General features: G+C 48.9%; 2 pseudogenes; one reads left to right on the forward strand and one right to left on the reverse strand.

The window, feature by feature from the left end:
- LOC118357082 overlaps positions 1 to 18722 on the reverse strand; it is a 183654-nt pseudogene that overhangs the window by 69332 nt on the left and 95600 nt on the right.
- On the forward strand, positions 2646 to 4507 carry LOC118357080 (annotated as a pseudogene).

An 18722-nucleotide genomic window follows, 5' to 3' on the forward strand; every position in this document is an offset into this window, starting at 1 on the left:
TGGCTTCTGTCACTTGGGCTGTTTTCAGTGTCCATTCACGTGGTGACATGCATCAGTCCTTCATCCACTTTTCCACCGTGACTAAACATAAATAACCTTTACCACCTAAAACATTTCAGGTACACAATGTTCTGGCCTTAGCTGAGTTCCCACGGTTGTACCTCATTCTCCAGAACATGTTCATTCTCCCCGAGGGAGACTCTGTATGCATTAAACACCCAACTCCCCGTGATTTCTCTGGAGAAGGGTCTATCCAAGTCCTTTGTCTATTTTAAAATTAGGTTGTCTTTTTGTTGAGGCGTTATAAAAGCTCTTTACATCTTCTGGACAACAGACGCTTACTAGATACATAATGTACAAATATTTCCTTCTGGGGGCTGTCTTTTCACTTTCAGGATAGTCACTTCTGATGTACCAAGATTTTTAATTTTTTCCAACATTTGTTTTAATAGTGAGGGAGAGAGAGTGTGCGAGCGGTCGGGGGCAGAGGGAGAGGGAGAGAGACTTTCAAGCAGGCCCTACCCTGACATGGGGCTTGATATCATGACCTTGAGATCATGATCTGAGCCAAAATTAAGTTAGATGGTTAACTGACTGAGCCAGCCGGGCGTGCTGAAGAGATTTTTAATTTTGAGGATATTATTTTATCTATTTTTTCTTTCTTTTCTTATGCTTTGGTGTCAGAGCTAAAAGCATTGCTAAATCCAAGGTTATGAAGATTTATCCCCATTTATTTCTTCTAGAGTTTATAATTTTACCTCTTACATTTAAGCCTTTACTTATTTTGAGCTAACGTTTCTATGTGGAATGACGCAAGGGTCCAGTTTCATTCCTCTGCACATGGATAACCAATTGTCCCCCAATGTAATGTTGTCCACCCTTGTCAAAATTCAGTGGACCATAGAAGAAGGGGTTTATTTCTGGTCTCAGTTAAATCCCACTGATCTGTATGCATACCTTTTTAAAAGGGTATGCAGAACAATAAAAATTGTTATTTTATTTATTTAAAAAAATTTTAATTCAATTAATTAACATATAATGTATTATTTGCTTCAGGGTGAATGCATACCTTTACAACAGTATCACAACGTTTTCTTGACTATTGCTTTTTTATTAGATTTGAACTTTGGAAGTATGACCTTTCACCTTTGATTATCTTTTTCAAGATTGTTCTGGCTATCTTGTGGTCCCTTGAAATTCCATATGACTGTTAGGATTAGCTTGTGCATTTCTTCCCAAAGGCCTTTGTGAATTTTGTTGGGAACACATTGAATTTCCACATCGCCTTGTGTTCTACTGCCATCTTATCAATAGCATGTCTTTTCCTCACCATGGGGTGTCTTCAGAATTATTTAGGTTTCCCTTACTTTCTTTCAGCAATTTTTGTAACATTCAGTGTACAAGATGTGCACCTTGATGACTTCTATACCTAAAAATTTGTTAATGTTGATGTTCCCTAAAATGGAATTGTTTTCTTAAATTCCTTTTTGGATGATTCATTGCTAGTGTATAAAATAAGAGAGATTTTTGTGTATTGATATTTTGTCCTGTAACTGTGCTGAATTAGGTAACTGGCTGTAATCATTTTTGTTGATTATTTAGGAAGCTCTATGCAAGATGATGTTATCCCTGGTCTCTGATTAGACAGAGTTCTAGTGTTTCCTTTCACATGTGGATGCCTTCTTTCTTGGCTTATCCTTCTGGGTAGAATTTTCAGTACAACATTGAGCAACAGGTGAAAACCAGCAACCTGTCCTTGTTCCTGATTTCAGAGTAGAGCTGTCCACCTTCAGACTTAAGCATGGTGTTTGCTAGAGATTTAATGAGAAAATTACTCCTTACTCCTGCTTTCGTGAGTATTTATATCAGCAACAGACTTTGGACTTTGGTTAGAACATTTTCTGCATCAATTAATATGACCACATGATTTATTAAAAATTCATTGTGCTGTATAACATTGCTTGTTTCACTCTATTGAATAACCTTTGAGATGTTTGTGCAGAGCCACTTGCTTAGGGTGCACAGTCTATTTATGAGCTCTTGGTTTTGCAATTCTTCTGATCTTGTTCTTACATCTATTTTAAGAAAGGTACAGGAATGTATTTTGATGATTTTGTGGGGTTGGTAATAGTGGTTAGGGTTAGGCGTTAGGGATTAGGGTTAGGGTTAGGTTCTCCCTGTCCTCTGCTGCACAGAACCCGTTCTCCTCTGTAACTAGAGTGATATTTTCGGAACATAACCTTTGGGCCTTTCTGTGGTCCGCTCCCCTCCTGCCCATCCTCTCCAGCCTCACCTCTTCCACCATAGCCACCCTTCTGTGGGACACCCAAGTGTGTGGTCGTCCCACATGTACCCTGGGCCTGACTACAAGCCTTTGCTTTTGCTCTGCCCTCTGCCAGGATCCCTCTTCTATCCCCCTGCCTCATATCTGACTTGTTCCCCCATTGGCTGGATCTGGACTTGCCCTCTGGTGACCAGACTCATGTCTGCTGGTTGAGTGTGCTTATCCCCTATTTTAATGTAGTGCCCTCCTTCCCTGTGTGAGCGATTTACTAACCTGCCGGGTATGGGGCAGGCCCAGGGAAGTAGCCTTAGCGCCTATGCAAAAACATCAGTCTCAGAGGGGCTCAGCACACTTGCCTATAATGGGGGAGCTGCTGTCCTCACAGGGGGAGCAGGTAGTACCCTTAAAGGGGGACAAGCCATGGGACGTGGTTGGACAAGACTTTGAACCTTTTGGGGCCGAGGAGATGTAGACCTGGACCTGGAAGCTCACACCCTTGGATTCAAGCCTGGGGCCTAAGCAAGCCCCCTCTTCTTCCTGGTGTCGTCTTTTGCCTTCCCTGTCCACGGGGTGGACCTGATTCCTGATGTGGCAGAGTTTGAGGGTGACCCCTCCTAGGAATACCAGTGGCTTACTGAGCACCATGTCAGCAGGATGCCCAGTAGCCTTCCAGGGAGGACCCTACAGGAAGTGGAGACAGGTCTGTGGGGGCCAGCGGCAGCCCACTCAGAGCAAAGTGGGATGGGTGGCCGGCCCTGATGATTCTAGCCGCTCTGAAGACATAGAAATGAGGGCTGTGCCCAAAGGTGTTTCCTTCCTGGAAGGTGGGGATGGGATCTGCAGGGGGGGCGGCCAGTGGAGGGCACCTGCAGGGTTTGCCCAGGAGCTCAGCACAGGGGGAGTGTTCCTGGCTCCCGCATGCTGACTGTGGGGTTGCATGGGTTTCCAGCCTCTGAAGCCTCAGGCTCCCCTTTGGAAGAAAGGCTGCTGATGGCCCCCATCTCTGGGAACAGACATTGGGGAGGTCCTGCTGGCAGATTCCCTCAGGAAGGTCAGGAGGTGACTGTTGCTTAAAGCAGCCCAGGGCCTGCCCCCTTGAAGAAGGTGCACACGTCCATGGCCCCCAACTCTGGGGTCCTGCTGCCAGCCTCTGGCAGTAACCATTTTCCTGCCCTGTTCACTGCCCCTGTGGATGCATGGTCTTCCTGGAGCCGTTCCTTCAGACAGCAGAGAAGCACTACATGGAGGGGCGTGGGGTCACCTTCTAGGTTTTCACCAATCAGCCAGCTGCTGGGCCCCGTGTGCCCCTCTATGTAGGCCGTAGGGTGGTCGTCCTCATGGTGGACACAGGGTCACTTACTACATCTTCACCGACCAGCTGGTTCCTGTGCCCCTTGTGCCACTCTGGGAGGGCTGGAGGATGGTGGTCGTCGAGGTTCGCGGCATCCTGCTCTGGCAGGATGTGTCCATGCGGCACATAGCGATGATCAGCCGCTTCTGCGAGCAGCGCTTCCTCTGTGACGAGGATGACCTCGCGTGCACGTGGATGTAGGAATGAAGTTCTGGGACCATGTGGGCATGGAGATCCTGTCCCCCCTCTTTGGCACCCCACAGCTCGGTTTCTACTGGGCAGCCCATGAGGACTTTAGCTATGAGTGCTGGCCACAGTCCCAGACCCACATTCCCAGGTAACAGGGCAACTTTTACTACATGGGGGCCTTTTTTGGGGAATTGGTGGTGCACTTTCCCCGACTGACCTCGGCCTGTCACCAGGCGATGGTGGTCAACTGGGCCAATGGGATTGAGGCTGTGTGGCCCGATAAGAACCACCTAAACACGTACCTGCTGGGCCACAGGGCCACCAAGGTGCTGTCCCCAGAGGACCTGTGGGACCCACGGCTGCTGGGCTGCCCCCCCCATCATTCCCCGGGTCATGAAGAAGCTGAGATCCATGGCTGTGCCCAAGAATCAACAGGACACCCAGAACTCATGAGGGGCTGTCCCCGGAGGAGCTGTGGGACCTGCGGTATTGGGCTGTCCCCTGAAGGGCCTGTGAGATCCGCAGCTGATGGGCTGGCCCCTGTCATGGAGAAGCTGAGATTTGTGGCTGTGCCCAAGAATCACCAAGACATCTGGAACTCACGAGGGGCTGCCCCCGTCTCCATCAGGGGGTGCTGCCTTGAGCGGACCGGTCAGAGCAGATTCCTACTTCTGTCCCCTTGAGGGAAACTGTGGAGCCCAGCACTGCTTGCACAGGCACGCCAGAGCCCCAACCAGCCCTGCGCACAGGAGGCCTGCCTGGGGGCACAAGGTCCTCTCTTTGTGGTCACTACATTTTGATCATTTCCGGGTCCTTTACAGCTCTGAACGGCTCCAGTTTTATGTCGGATGTTTTTCTGTGTCAAAGCTGAGCAACCATCTTAAAAAGAACAATTGAAGGAAAATGCTTCCTCCGTGGTTCTAAACAGACATCTCCTGTTGGGGCTGGGAGCAGCCCTGTAGCAGCCATGGAGCCAGAACGGGCGCTGGCCGGGTCTTCCCTCCCAGTCCTTACACCTCACCGCGACCATGGGGCTTCAGGGTCAAGGGTGCGCCGAGCCACCTCTCAGACCCCCAGTGCCCTCACCACCAGAGGCCTTGGCCGTGGTCACTAGCTCGGCCTCCAGGAGCATGGAGCCCTCTGGGCTATATAAGGTTCCTGCCTTGGTTTTATTTTATTTTATTTTTTTTAATTTTTTATTGTTATGTTAATCACCATATATTACATCATTAGTTTTTGGTGCAGTGTTCCATGATTCATTGTTTGTTCATAACACCCAGTGCTCCATGCAGAATGTGCCCTCTTTACTACCCATCACCAGGCTAACCCATCCCCCTACCCTCCTCCCCTCTAGAAACCTCAGTTTGTTTTTCAGAGTCCATCATCTCACATGGTTCCTCTCCCCCTCTGACTTACTCCCCTTCATTCTTCCTCTCCTGTTATCTTCTTCTTTTTCTTTTTTCTTAAAATATGTTGCGTTGTTTCAGAAGTACAGATCTGTGATTCAACAGTCTTGCACAATTCACAGCGCTCACCATAGCACATACCCTCCCCAATGTCTATCACCCAGCCACCCCATCCCTCCCACCCCCCACCATTCCAGCAACACTCCGTTTGTTTCCTGAGATTAAGAATTCCTCATATCAGTGAGGTCATGTGATACATGTCTTTCTCTGATTGACTTATTTCACTCAGCATAACACCCTCCAGTTCCATCCACGTCGTTGCAAATGGCAAGATCTCATTCCTTTGGATGGCTGCATAATATTCCATTGTGTATATATACCACTTCTTCTTTATCCATTCATCTGTCGATGGGCATCTTGGCTCTTTCTACAGTTTGGCTATGGTGGACATTGCTGCTATAAACATTGGGGTACACGTACCCCTTCGGGTCCCTACATTTGTATCTTGTGGTAAATACCCAGTAGTGCAATTCCTGGATCGAACGGTAGCTCTAATTTCAACTGTTTGAGGAACCTCCATACTGTTTTCCAGAGTGGTTGCACCAGCTTGCATTCCCACCAACAGTGTAGGAGGGTTCCCCTTTCTCCACATCCCCGCCAACATCTGTCGTTCCCTGACTTGTTAATTTTAGCCATTCTGACGGGTGTGAGGTGGTATCTCATTGAGGTTTTGATTTGGATTTCCCTGATGCCGAGCGATGTTGAGCACTTTTTCATGTGCCTGTTGGCCATTTGGATGTCTTCTTTGGAGAAATGTCTGTTCATGTCTTCTGCCCATTTCTTGATTGGATTATTTGTTCTTTGGGTGTTGAGTTTGATAAGTTCTTTATAGATTTTGGATACTAGCCCTTTATCTGATATGTCATTTGCAAATATTTTCTCCCATTCTGTCGGTTGTCTTTTGGTTTTGTGGACTGATTCTTTTGCTGTGCAAAAGCTTTTTATCTTGATGAAATCCCAATAGTTCATTTTGGCCCTGGCTTCCCGTGCCTTTGGCGATGTTTCTAGGAAGAAGTTGCTGCGGCTAAGGTCGAAAAGGTTGCTACCTGTGTTCTCCTTTAGGATTTGGATGGACTCCTGTCTCACGTTTAGGTCTTTCAACCATTTGGAGTCTATTTTTGTGTGTGGTGTAAGGAAATGGTCCAGTTTCATTCTTCTGCATGTGGCTGTCCAATTTTCCCAACACCACTTGTTGAAGAGACTGTCTTTTTTCCACTGGACATTCTTTCCTGCTTTGTCAAAGATAAGTTGACCATAGAGTTGAGGGTCCATTTCTGGGCTCTCGATTCTGTTCCATTGATCTATGTGTCTGTTTTTGTGCCAGTACCATACTGTCTTGATGATGACAGCTTTGTAATAGAGCTGGAAGTCCGGAATTGTGATGCCGCCAGCTTTGCTTTTCTTTTTCAGTATTCCTCTGGCTATTCGGGGTCTCTTCTGGTTCCATACAAATTTTAGGATTATTTGTTCCATTTCTTTGAAAAAAGTGGATGGTATTTTGATGGGGATTGCATTGAATGTGTAGATTGCTCTAGGTAGCATTGACATCTTCACAATGTTGATTCTCCCAATCCATGAGCATGGAACGTTTTTCCATTTCTTTGTGTCTTCTTCAATTTCTTTCCTGAGTATTTTATAGTTTTCTGAGTACAGATCCTTTGCCTCTTTGGTTAGATTTATTCCTAGGTATCTAATGGTTTTGGGTGCAATTGTAAATGGGATAGACTCCTTGATTTGTCTCTCTTCTGTCTTGTTGTTGGTGTATAGGAATGCCACTGATTTCTGTGCATTGATTTTATATCCTGCTACTTGACTGAATTCCTGTATGAGTTCTAGCAGTTTTGGGGTGGAGTCTTTTGGGTTTTCCACATACAGTATCATATCATCTGCAAAGAGTGAGAGTTTGACTTCCTCTTTGCCGATTTGGATGCCTTTGATTTCTTTTTGTTGTCTGATTGCTGTGGCTAGGACTTCTAATACTATGTTGAATAGCAGTGGTGAGAGTGGACATCCCTGCCGCGTCCCTGACCTTAGGGGAAAAGCTCTCAGCCTTTCTCCATTGAGAATGATACTCGCTGTAGGTTTTTCATAGATGGCTTTTATGATATTGAGGTATGTACCCTCTATCCCTATACTCTGAAGAGTTTTGATCAAAAAAGGATGTTGTACTTTGTCAGATGCTTTTTCTGCATCTATTGAGAGGATCATATGATTCTTGCTCTTTCTTTTGTTAATGTATTGTATCACGTTGATTGATTTGCGGATGTTGAACCAGGCTTGCAGCCCAGGAATAAATCCCACTTGGTCGTGGTGAATAATCCTTTTAATGTACTGTTGGATCCTATTGGCTAGTATTTTGGTGAGAATTTTTGCATCCATGTTCATCAAGGATATTGGTCTGTAATTCTCTTTTTTGATGGGGTCTTTGTCTGGTTTTGGGATCAAGGTAATGCTGGCCTCATAAAATAAGTTTGGAAGTGTCCCTTCCATTTCTATTTTTTGGAACAGTTACAGGAGAATAGGTATTAATTCTTCTTGAAATGTCTGATAGAATTCCCCTGGGAAGCCATCAGGCCCTGGGTTTTTGTTTCTTGGGAGATTTTTGATGACTGTTTCAATTTCCTTAGTGGTTATAGGTCTGTTAAGGTTTTCTATTTCTTCCTGGTTCAATTTTGGTAGTTGATACATCTCTAGGAATGCACCCATTTCTTCCAGGTTATCTAATTTGCTGGCATAGTGTTGCTCATAATATGTTCTTATCATTGTTTGTATTTTTTGGTGTTGGATGTGATCTCTCCTGTTTCATTCATGATTTTGTTGATTTGGGTCATTTCTCTTCTTTTTGATCAGTCTGGCCAGGGGTTTATCAATCTTGTTAATTGTTTCAAAGAACCAGCTCCTAGTTTCGTTGATCTGTTCTACTGTTCTTTTGGTTTCTAGTTCATTGATTTCTGCTCTGATCTTTATGATTTCTCTTCTCCTGCTGGGTTTAGGCTTTATTTGCTGTTCTTTCTCCAGCTCCTTTAGGTGTAGGGTTAGGTTGTGTATTTGAAACCTTTCTTGTTTCTTGAGAAAGGCTTGTATTGCTATATACTTTCCTCTCAGGACTGCCTTTACTGTATCCCAAAGATTTTGGACAGTTGTGTTTTCATTTTCATTGGTTTCCATGAATTTTTTTAATCCTTCTTTAATTTCTTGGTTGACCCATTCATTCTTTAGTAGGATGCTCTTTAGCCTCCATGTATTTGAGTTCTTTCCAACTTTCCTCTTGTGGTTGAGTTCTAGTTTCAAAGCATTGTGGTCTGAAAATATGCAGGGAATGATCCCAATCTTTTGGTACCGGTTGAGACCTGATTTGTGACCTAGGATGTGATCAATTCTGGAGAATGTGCCATGGGCACTAGAGAAGAATGTGTATTCCGTTGCTTTGGGATGGAATGTTCTGAATATGTCTGTGAAGTCCATTTGGTCCAGTGTGTCATTTAAAGTCTTTATTTCCTTGTTGATCTTTTGCTTAGAGGATCTGTCCATTTCAGTCAGGGGGGTGTTAAAGTCCCCCACTATTATGTATTGTTGTCAATGTGTTTCTTTGCTTTTGTTATTAATTGCCTTATATAATTGGCTTCCCATGTTCGGGGCATAGATATTTACAATTGTTAGATCTTCTTGTTGGATAGACGCTTTAAGTATGATATAGTGTCCTTCCTCATCTCTTATTACAGTCTTTGTTTTAAAATCTAGTTTGTCTGATATAAGGATTGCCACCCCAGCTTTCTTTTGGTGTCCATTAGCATGGTAAATGGTTTTACCATTTTCAATCTGGGGGTGTCTTTGGGTCTAAAATGAGTCTCTTGCAGACAGCATATGGATGGGTCTTGTTTTTTAATCCAATCTGATAGCCTGTGTCTTTTGATTGGGGCATTTAGCCCATTTACATTCAGGGTAACTATTGAAAGGTATGAATTTAGTGCCATTGTATTACCTGTAAGGTGACTGTTGACTGTCTGTTGTCTGTGTTCGTTTCTGCTCTTTGCTGCTTTTAGGTTCTCTCTTTGCTTAGAGGACCCCTCTCAATATTTCTTGGAGGGCTGGTTTCGTGTTTGCAAATTCCTTTAGTTTTTGTTTGTTCTGGAAGATTTTTATGGCTCCTTCTATTTTCAATGATAGCCTAGCTGGATATAGTATTCTTGGCTCCATATTTTTCTCGTTTAGTGCTCTGAAGATATCTTGCCAGTCCTTTCTGGCCTGCCAGGTCTCTGTGGATAGGTCTGTTGCCAATCTAATGTTTCTACCATTGTAGGTTACATATCTCTTCTCCCAAGCTGCTTTCAGGATTTTCTCTTTGTCTCTGAGACTCGTAAGTTTTACTATTAGATGTCGGGGTGTTGACCTATTATTATTGATTTTGAGAGGGGTTCTCTGTGCCTCCTGGATTTTAATGCCTGTTTACTTACTCACATTAGGGAAGTTCTCTGCTATAATTTGCTGCAATATACCTTCTGCCCCTCTCTCTCTCTCTTCTTCTTCTGGGATCCCAATTATTCTAATGTTGTTTCGTCTTATCGTATCACTTATCTCTCGAATTCTGCCCTCGTGATCCTGTAGTTGTTTCTCTCTCTTTTTCTCAGCCTCTTTATTTTCCATCATTTGGTCTTCTATATCGCTGATTCTCTCTTCTGCCTCATTTATCCTAGCATTTAGTGCCCCCATTTTTGATTGCACCTCATCAATAGCCTTTTTGATTTCGATTTGGTTAGATTTTAGTTCTTTTATTTCTCCAGAAAGGGTTTCTCTAATAACTTCCACGCTCTTTTCAAGCCCAGCTAGTATCCTTAAAGTCATGATTCTGAACTCTAGGTCCGACATCGTACTATGGCCGTATTGAGTAGGTCCCTGGCTGACGGTACTACGTCTTGTTCTTTTTGCTGAGGTGATTTCTTTCGTCTTGTCATTTTGTCCAGAGGAGAATAGATGAATGAGAGAACAAAATGCTAACAGGTTTACAACGTCCCCAGCAAATATACTGTATACAAATCAGAAAAGACCTGAAACCAGGGGAAAAGAAAGGAAAAGAAAGAAAAAAGAAAGAGAAAAAGAAAAAAAAGAAAAAGAAAGATAAAAACAAAAACAAAACAATACAAAAAAGGCAGAATATGATCAAATATGATCAGGCTAGTGCATAGATCAGTGCCACACACTAGATTTTGGGCGTATTTTGGTCTGTTAGAAAAAAGTGCCTTCTAAAATTTTAAAGGAAGAAAGACATATATGTAGAAAATAAGGGTTGATACAATGAAGGGATGGAAGATGATTGTAAAGATGAAAATTATAAAAGATTTTATAAAAGGACTTGGTAAGATAAGTTGTTTGAAAAAAGAAAGAAGATTTAAGAAAAAAAAAAGAAAAAGGCAGAGAATGTGATCAGGCAGGAGACTAGAACAAAGCCATACACTAGTGATTTAGGGTATATTTTGATCTGTTAGAAGAAACTGTACCTCAAAATTTTAAAGAGAGAACTTATACATATATGCCAAAAATAAGGGTAACTACTATGAAGGGATAAAATATGACTCTAAAAATGAAAAATAAAAAATGTTTTTTTTTCTTTAAAAAAAGGGATTTATAAGATGTTGGTTGAAAAAGGGAAAAAGAAAAATAAAGAAAAACAGTCAACAAAAATTAACTTTGATGAAATAATGAATCATGGTAAAAAAAAAAAAAAAAAAAAAAGCCATGAATCTATGTGCAGTATTCCCCTAGCGCTGGAGTTCTCCTATTCTCCTTGATCGATCAACTTGGTCTTGGCTTGCTGGCTGTTTGTGCTGATCTTCTGGGGGAGGGGCCTGTTGCTGTGGTTTCCAAATGTCTTTGCTGGAGGCGGAATTGCCCCGCCCTTGTCGGTCCGGGCTAAGGAAGCTGCTCCGGTTTGCTCTCAGGAGCTTTTGTTCCCTGCAAGCTCTCGGTACAGGTTTGGAGGACCAGGGCAGAAATGGTGGCCTCCCAATCTGCACTCGGAAGAGCTGAGAACTCGGGGCCCCACTCCTCAGTGTGCCCCCAGAGAAAAGCAGTCACTTCCGTATCCCCGGTCTCCGGCCGCACTCCGTGCTCACCCGGCCTGTGATCGAGCGTTGCTATCTCTGGCACCCGACCCCGCGCGGAGTCTCCAAACCCAGCAGATCCCTGCAGTGCGTTCCCGCACCGCTCCTCCCCGGGAAGGAAGGGGAGTCTCCCCGGATCTGCTGCTTTTTGGGTCCCTGCTGGGGGAGCCGTGCCCCGACTGGGCCGCAGATCACAGTTTATGGCAACCCCGAGCTGAGAGCCCGCGACTCTGCTCCGTCTCTGCAGCCAGCTTCCCCGCTCTGATACCTGGGAGCTCTGGCGCACTCAGGCACCCCCGGTCTCTCTGTGACCCCAAGGGTCCTGAGACCACACTGTCCCGGGAGGATTCCACCCCCCACTTAGCCACTGCAGCGACGTCCCTCCGCGGAGCCAACTTCTAAAAGGTCCAATTTTGTGCTCCGCGGCTCTATCACTTGCCAGAAGCCGCCGGCAGAGGCCCCTCCCCCGCCGTCTATCCTCCCAAATATCGCCTCGGATTCACTTCTCTGCACGTCCTACCTTCCAGTAAGTGGTCGTTTCTCTGTTCAGAGAGTTGTTGCTACTCTCCTGTTCGATCTCCTGTTGAGTTCGTAGGTGTTCAGAATGGTTTGATCCCTATTCAGCTGAATTCCTGAGACCAGACGAAATCTAGGTCTCCTACTCCTCCGCCATCTTGCTCCGCCCCCCTGCCTTTGTTTTAAATGGCTATTTCTGTGCTGGTGTTTGTGAAATGTGGGCACTCGCTCTGTCTGGATGCGCATCCCTTTGGGATTCCTCAGTGCCAACCAGTGGGTTTACACTTGTGCACTTTCTCTGGACCAGCTGCCTGCACTGTGTCTTAGCAAGCACTTACTGAGCTCAGTCACCCAACAAGGGGCAGAGCATGAGAGCAAGAACTAAGATACAGGCTCCCTGCTCCTGGGCCCTCCAGGGACTCTCGATGGCCCCGACTTCCTGACTCACTTCTTTTGTATTGTGCTATAATGGACATACAGCTGATACCATGAAGCGTGTTTCAGTGGTAATAAGTATATTCCCTGTTCTGCACCGGCTACCTCCGTCCATCGCCACAACGTTTTCATCATCCCAAACTGAAACTCTACCCACGAGACACTAACCCCCTTTCCCCTTCCCCAGCCATGGCACCCAGCAGCTCCTTCGACCTCTGTGAATGGGAGTGCTCTCCATCCCTCACAAGTGGGGTCCTCCGGTGTCGGTCCTTTTGGGACTGGCTTATTTCACGTGGCATAATGGCCTCAAGGTCTGTCCCTGTGAGTCTGAACCTGACCCATTTTTCCCCCAAAAGTGTGCCTCAGCGCTCTCCTGTCTAAGCCGAACCTCCTCAGTCTCCTCTACTCCCCTCACCTTCTTCCTCAGCCTGAAGATGATCCCAGCCAGTCTGCAGCTTTGAAGACCTGTTCAGTCCGGATGCCAGGCACATACCCTGGGGGCCTCGGGCCTCACCCATACCCCATCTGTCCACTTCAGGTGCCTGACCCCCTCCCCCAGCTGACCAACTGCACCTCCCACAGGTGTCCCCATCTCAGGAGAGGGAAACACCAAGTCCAGACCCTTGGAGTCCTCTGGGACTTCTTGCTTGCTACCAACTCTCCCAGCAGTGAAGTGGCTACTGGAGGACATTCAATGTCCAAAACATTTAAAGGCATACATGAGTCTCTGCTGCCTAAGGCAATGGATAACAGTTGGGGCAAAGAGAAACCAAACAGAATCACGGTAAGAAAGGATAGTTAATGAAGAGCTTTAGGGAAGAAGGGTCTGGAAGCTCTGACTGCCCCTACCTGACCTTCAGGTGCTCCTCAGTTACTCCTGTGCATCTGGTATCTTCCTGGAACCCTGACATGCCTGTTTTCAGACAGCTCGTCCAGCAGTACCCTCAGATTGTGGGAGGCGGATTTGCTGGAATCCACAGTGTGTCCTGCTGCCCCACTGGGATCGTTTTTTGAAGTTGCATCTTCCGGGCCATCTGAAGAGCCAAGACTGTGGGTCTGTGGCCTGGAGGGATTCTGAGCAGAACTGGTGGGATGGGAGGGCTGCAAGGCCCAGAGGCAGGTTTCCAGAAAGCCGACTGTGGTCCTCGGCATCCTACCGATTTTGAATCAAAGCCCTGAGTTCTTTAAAATGCCAGCAATGTTACAGCATGGGCCAGAAAAGCAAATGTCCCTGTGCACCCAACTCCACCTAAAATATTGGGCATTTCTTGTCACTTGACCTGAGGTCAAAGGATTGGGAGTCGGGGCTTGAGGAGGGTCCTGGGCCAAACTTCGTATTTGGGGGACAAAGGCCATCCAGACAAGCTTGTGCTGAGCCTGAGGAGGGGGTCTGTGTGGAGACACCAGCTGCAGGCACCGCTGTCCACGGAGGCCCTCTCAGTCTGCCCCAGTGCACCTCCTGCTGGGGGAGAGCCTGCCCCCACCTCTCTGCCTGAGGGCTCTCTCCTGCACCAGGTGCCTCCTCTCCTGCCAGCCATTGCCATCCTGCAGCCTGGGAGGGTGGCTACCCCGAGTTCCTCTAGCTGCTGTGGGAGCACCTGCCCCCTCCTCTCTGCTTGAGGATTCTCTCTTGCACCAGGTGCACCTACTCCCCTCTCGTCAGTGTCAGCCTGCAACCTCGGAGGGTGGCTACCCTGACAACCTCCAGCCCTGGGGACAGAACTGGTGTGGGTGAGATGTGGTCTCCCAGCAGGCCTGAGCGCCAGGTCCCCACAGTGCTCCCTCTCCTCCTGCAGGCTCACTGTGCCACATCCTCCCTCAGTCTCCCTGGGCCCAAGTCTTCCTCTGTTCATGGACAATCCTTGACCCAGGCTCCACACGCTGGGACTGGGAGCAGGTCGTCTGGACCTTCTGGACTCTCGCTTCCGTGCCCGTGACATGGGCACAGTCCAGCCTCACAGACTGCTCAGAGGAGACGTAGCGCAGGAAGAAGCAGGCCACTGCAAGGGAGATGGCTAGTGACCCCAGAAGGAGCACACATTCCTTGCAAAAAGCACAGGGCTCACAAGACCCAGCGTGGGATGTGGGTGTCAGACCAGGGAGCACAGAGAGTCCTGGAGGGGGAGGCCCTGGAGGGGAGGTCATGGAAGGGTCCCAGAAGAGGCAGGAGACAAGGAAGACGACAGGACAGGACTTCCCAAAGAGGTTGATGGAAGGATCAGCGAATCGCAGAGACCCATGGAAAACTCAGAGGCCCTGGAGATGTTGCCTGAAACGCTATCATTTGGTCCGAAAAGTTGGGTCACAACACCGCAGTCGACACTGGATAATTTACTCTTTGTTGTTTCAAGGAATCAGTAGGTACCTGCCAGTAGAACTCACATTGCATGAAGTCTAGGATATACTTACTTTTCATTACTTTCCAGGACTAGATTTTTCTAGAGGAAGCGCTAAGCATGGGTCTTCCATTCTTTGCATTGTACAACTGTCCTCTGTTTTCAGGAGCCGATTCCTGATGCTCATCACCACTGCTAACCCTGAGGACTGCCCCCGTCACCTCCCAGAGTGGACCTGACCATGTGTGTTGGGGGGTGCTCACTGAAGAAACCTCAGTGCTCAGTACACAGCAGGGACCCCAGATCCTCTGCTGAATGAAGGAGGAAGGAGAGAGGGTTGGAGGTGGGGAATGAATGAGGGAGAGAATGAATGAGGGAGGGAGTAAATCCACAGAAGCTGGGTCCATAAATCAGGAGTCCTTATTTGGGGTAAGGTCCTAGGGCATCACAGCCCGCCCGGGCCCTAGATGGTGGCTCAGAGCACGTCCATCTGTCCTCCCAGTGCTGACCTTCCTTCTCCTTGCACCCGCTGTCATCCTGGATCCTCTCCCCCTCCTCCTCAAACAATTCTCAATGTTCCCAGGGGCAGGGTGGCAGGAGGGTTGGGTCTTAGGAGGGGCTTCCCAGATCCTGTGCCTCGGATGACACCGGGACAGTAGCTGCAGGGCATTCTATCATGAGAACTGGGACCATGGATCCCATCCATCTCCTTGGGCATTAGTGTTGTTCCATTTCCTGCTCTCTCCACCACCACTGTGATGAACACTCCTGACAATACGTGTGTGAAAAACCGAGCCAGAGTTTCCGGGGCTGAGTCCGAGGCTGAGGATTGGTGCACCTGTGGCCTGGGATGGATGCTGCTCACTGTTCTCCCAGACAGGGGTGCCTGTCACCGTTCTCTCCAGGGGACCTCTACTTCCTCACATTCTCCCCAGGCCTGCTGGTCCCCAGACCAGACACCTGCCAGTCTGAGGGTGACCAGCACTGCCTCCAAATGGTTTCCTTTGCCAGAGCCCTTCCCCAGGAGCTCCCACATCTCTGACACATATTCCGTGTGTGCCTATCTTTCTGCCTTGGATTTGCATGTGTTTGGTCTCCGTACCTGTGGAACCCAGTGACTGGGATCGTGGTTTGGAGCAGATTCAGGTGAAACCTTTCTCTGGCCTTGGGTTGTGAGCAATGCTTTTGCCCTTTGTGGTGTATCTTCCAGCTTTCTGCATTTCCCTGGTTTCTGTGTGGGTCCCAGGAGGAACGAGCACTGTCCTGTCTGGGGTCAGGCTGTGGTGTCCCAGCAGGACCAGGGGTCTCGGCCCCGAGATTGTGCCCATAATTCCTAAAGTGGCCTCTTTGATTACATATGATGTGTAATCCATCGGGGATTTCAGTATCAAATAAGGGAAATTTTATGAAAAACACAGAAGAAAAGGAGTCCCCTTTGAAAATAGGGGGCAGACACAAAGGCCCTTATTGTGTGATTCCAATTACAGAAACATCAGGAATAGGTAAAGGAACAGAGAGAGAAAGCAGCTTAGGGGTTGTCAGGGTCTGGCTGGGGGAGAAAAGTGCAGGGAGGGCTTCTGGTTCGGGGACTCCTTTGGGTAATGATATATTCTGTGGCAATGTTCTGGGGTGTGGTGGCACAGCGTTGGGCATGTACATAATTCTCATGACCTGTTCAATTGAAAACAATTAATTTTATTTAAAACAAATAATAAACAGTATATAGGACATGGAAGGATAAAAAAAGAGTTAATATGTACCAGAGTGAAAGAAAACAGGTGGAGGGGATGAAACAATCAGGCGGGGTCTCAGGTTCCGGCGATGGAAGTAAGGATAATTGTACAAGGAGCTCTCCCTGCAGGGCTGTGGGCTCTGGATGTGGCCGTGGGAGCCCTGCAGGAGCAGGAGTAGGGGCAGGGTGAGGGGCAGGGTCAGGGGTAAGAGCAGGGGCAGGGGCAGGGGCTAGGGGAGGGACAGGGTCAGCAGTAGTGGCAGGTGCAGAATCCAGGGCAGGAGCAGGGACAGGATCTGGGTCAGGGGCAGGAACGGGACCACTGGTAGGGGCAGGGGAAGGGGCAGCAGCTCTGGTAGGAGTACGGAGAGGGGCAGGAGCAAGGGTAGGATCTGGGTCAGGGACAGTGGCTCTGGCAGGGGCAGGAGCAGGAACAAGAGCACAGGCAGGGGCAGGGGCAGGGGCTGGGGCAGGGGCAGAGGCAGGGGTAAGGGAAGGGGCAGGAGCCGGGTCAGGACCTGGGTCCGAGGCAGGGGCAGGGGCTGGGGTGGGGGAATGGGGAGTGGCAGGAACTGTAGCAGGGGCAGGGGCAGGGGTTGGCGCAGGAGCAGGTGCCAGTTTTTCCTGGACAGTGCCAGGCTCTCCGTGGGCAGGTGCCGGTCACCTGCCGGCTCCTGGTCTCCTCCTGAAATCACTGCAGGCACAAGCCCTCCCTCCAAATCTGGCTCTAGCTCCTCAGGTGGTGGAGCAGTGGTGAGAGGAGAAAAGCTCACCCACATGCCTGCTTTCTGCGGGCCTTTGCGGGGACAGAGCCCAGGCCAGGGTCTCCCAGAGAAGCCATAGCCGGAAGGAACCCTCACGGGGACGTCTCCCCAACTGCAGTCCACCGCTGTGTGCTCTGTGCCCAGGCGTTGCTCCTGGCCCCACACCAGCCTCTGAGGGCTCCTCCCTGTGGGGCCAGCACCGACCTATCCCCACACACCACAAACACCCAGCCCCAGCCTTCTCACCCTTGGCCTTGGCCTCCGTGGGCTCTGGCTACTGGACCACTGTCCGGTGGACAACCACCTGGGACAGTGGTCTGGGTGGTGTAGGAGGTCTTCCACTACAATCCCCAGCACCTGCTTCTGGGGACCCCTGTGGGGTCACCCCCTCTGTTGAGGAGATGGAGGGCGTGTCCACCAGCGTGTCCCACTCCATGTCCCCCGGGGCCTTCTGCAAAGACAGGGACCAGTAGCTGGCCCTGAGGCATCACAGACCTGCCCGACCATCCACACTGTCCTCCTGCCCAGTCCCCCTGCTGCTTCCAGATCAGACACAGACCTGTGCGTGCACAGCCCTGCATCCGGGATGCAGTGATCCATCCCTGCATGGCTATAGGGATACACCTCGGGCAGAACGGGCAGTGCCCGCACACCCTATCCCACACAGCCAGCCTTGACCTTGAACATGATCTGCCCACTGGGTATCTGAATCCTCATCAGCCTGCTCCTGCTCGGGGTGGCCCCACCCTGCATGACCCCTCTTTACACATACATACACACACACGCACACACACACACAGACACACACCCCCATCCACACACGTGCACCCACACACATACTCACACACAGACACACGCACGCACACACACAGACACACACAGACACACACACACGGAGGGCACCTGGGGCTACACAGGTCATCAGAGTGAGTGGGGCTGGGTGGCTGGCTTTGGGCCTCCTGGTGTCACCTTTCTGTCCTTCCGGGGAAATGGCCAAAGGCGGTGGGGAGCCCTGACATGAAATCCACAGCGGGGGACAGCGTCTGCAGGGCGCGCTTTCTTCCGCCTCCAGCCTCCGGACCTTGGAAAGCAACATGCGAACATCTTGGTTTGAAGATCTCCAATGAAACGACCTGGGCAGGTAGCTGTCTGTGGAATGTGGGTGCCTGGTTATCAGGGTTCCAAATTCTGTTGAGCTCTGTTGTCAGGGAAGTGAGGTCACCACTGCTTGGGGTCCTTTTACCCAAATTACTCCTCACACAAGAGCCCCCCGAGTGCCCCGCTCCCCCAGCTGCTCAATGCTCATCTTCCCCCCATGCCCCATCCACACAGTGACACCCACACAGCCCACCCACAGCCCCCGGGAGCCCTGGGTGCAGCTGGTGTCTCTGCTGTGATGGCTCAGAGCTGGGTTCAGACCTGGTTCCTGTGCATGCCCAGAGCTGTGACCCTGGACAGACCCTGTGCCTCTCAGGGCCTCCCCAGGTTCCCCATGTGCACATCGGGGTATTCTGGCTTCTACTTCTAGTTACACCATTGGGGATAGGACCT

Source organism: Zalophus californianus, chromosome 6 (genome assembly GCF_009762305.2).
Source record: "Zalophus californianus isolate mZalCal1 chromosome 6, mZalCal1.pri.v2, whole genome shotgun sequence".
NCBI classification, from domain to species: domain Eukaryota; kingdom Metazoa; phylum Chordata; class Mammalia; order Carnivora; family Otariidae; genus Zalophus; species Zalophus californianus.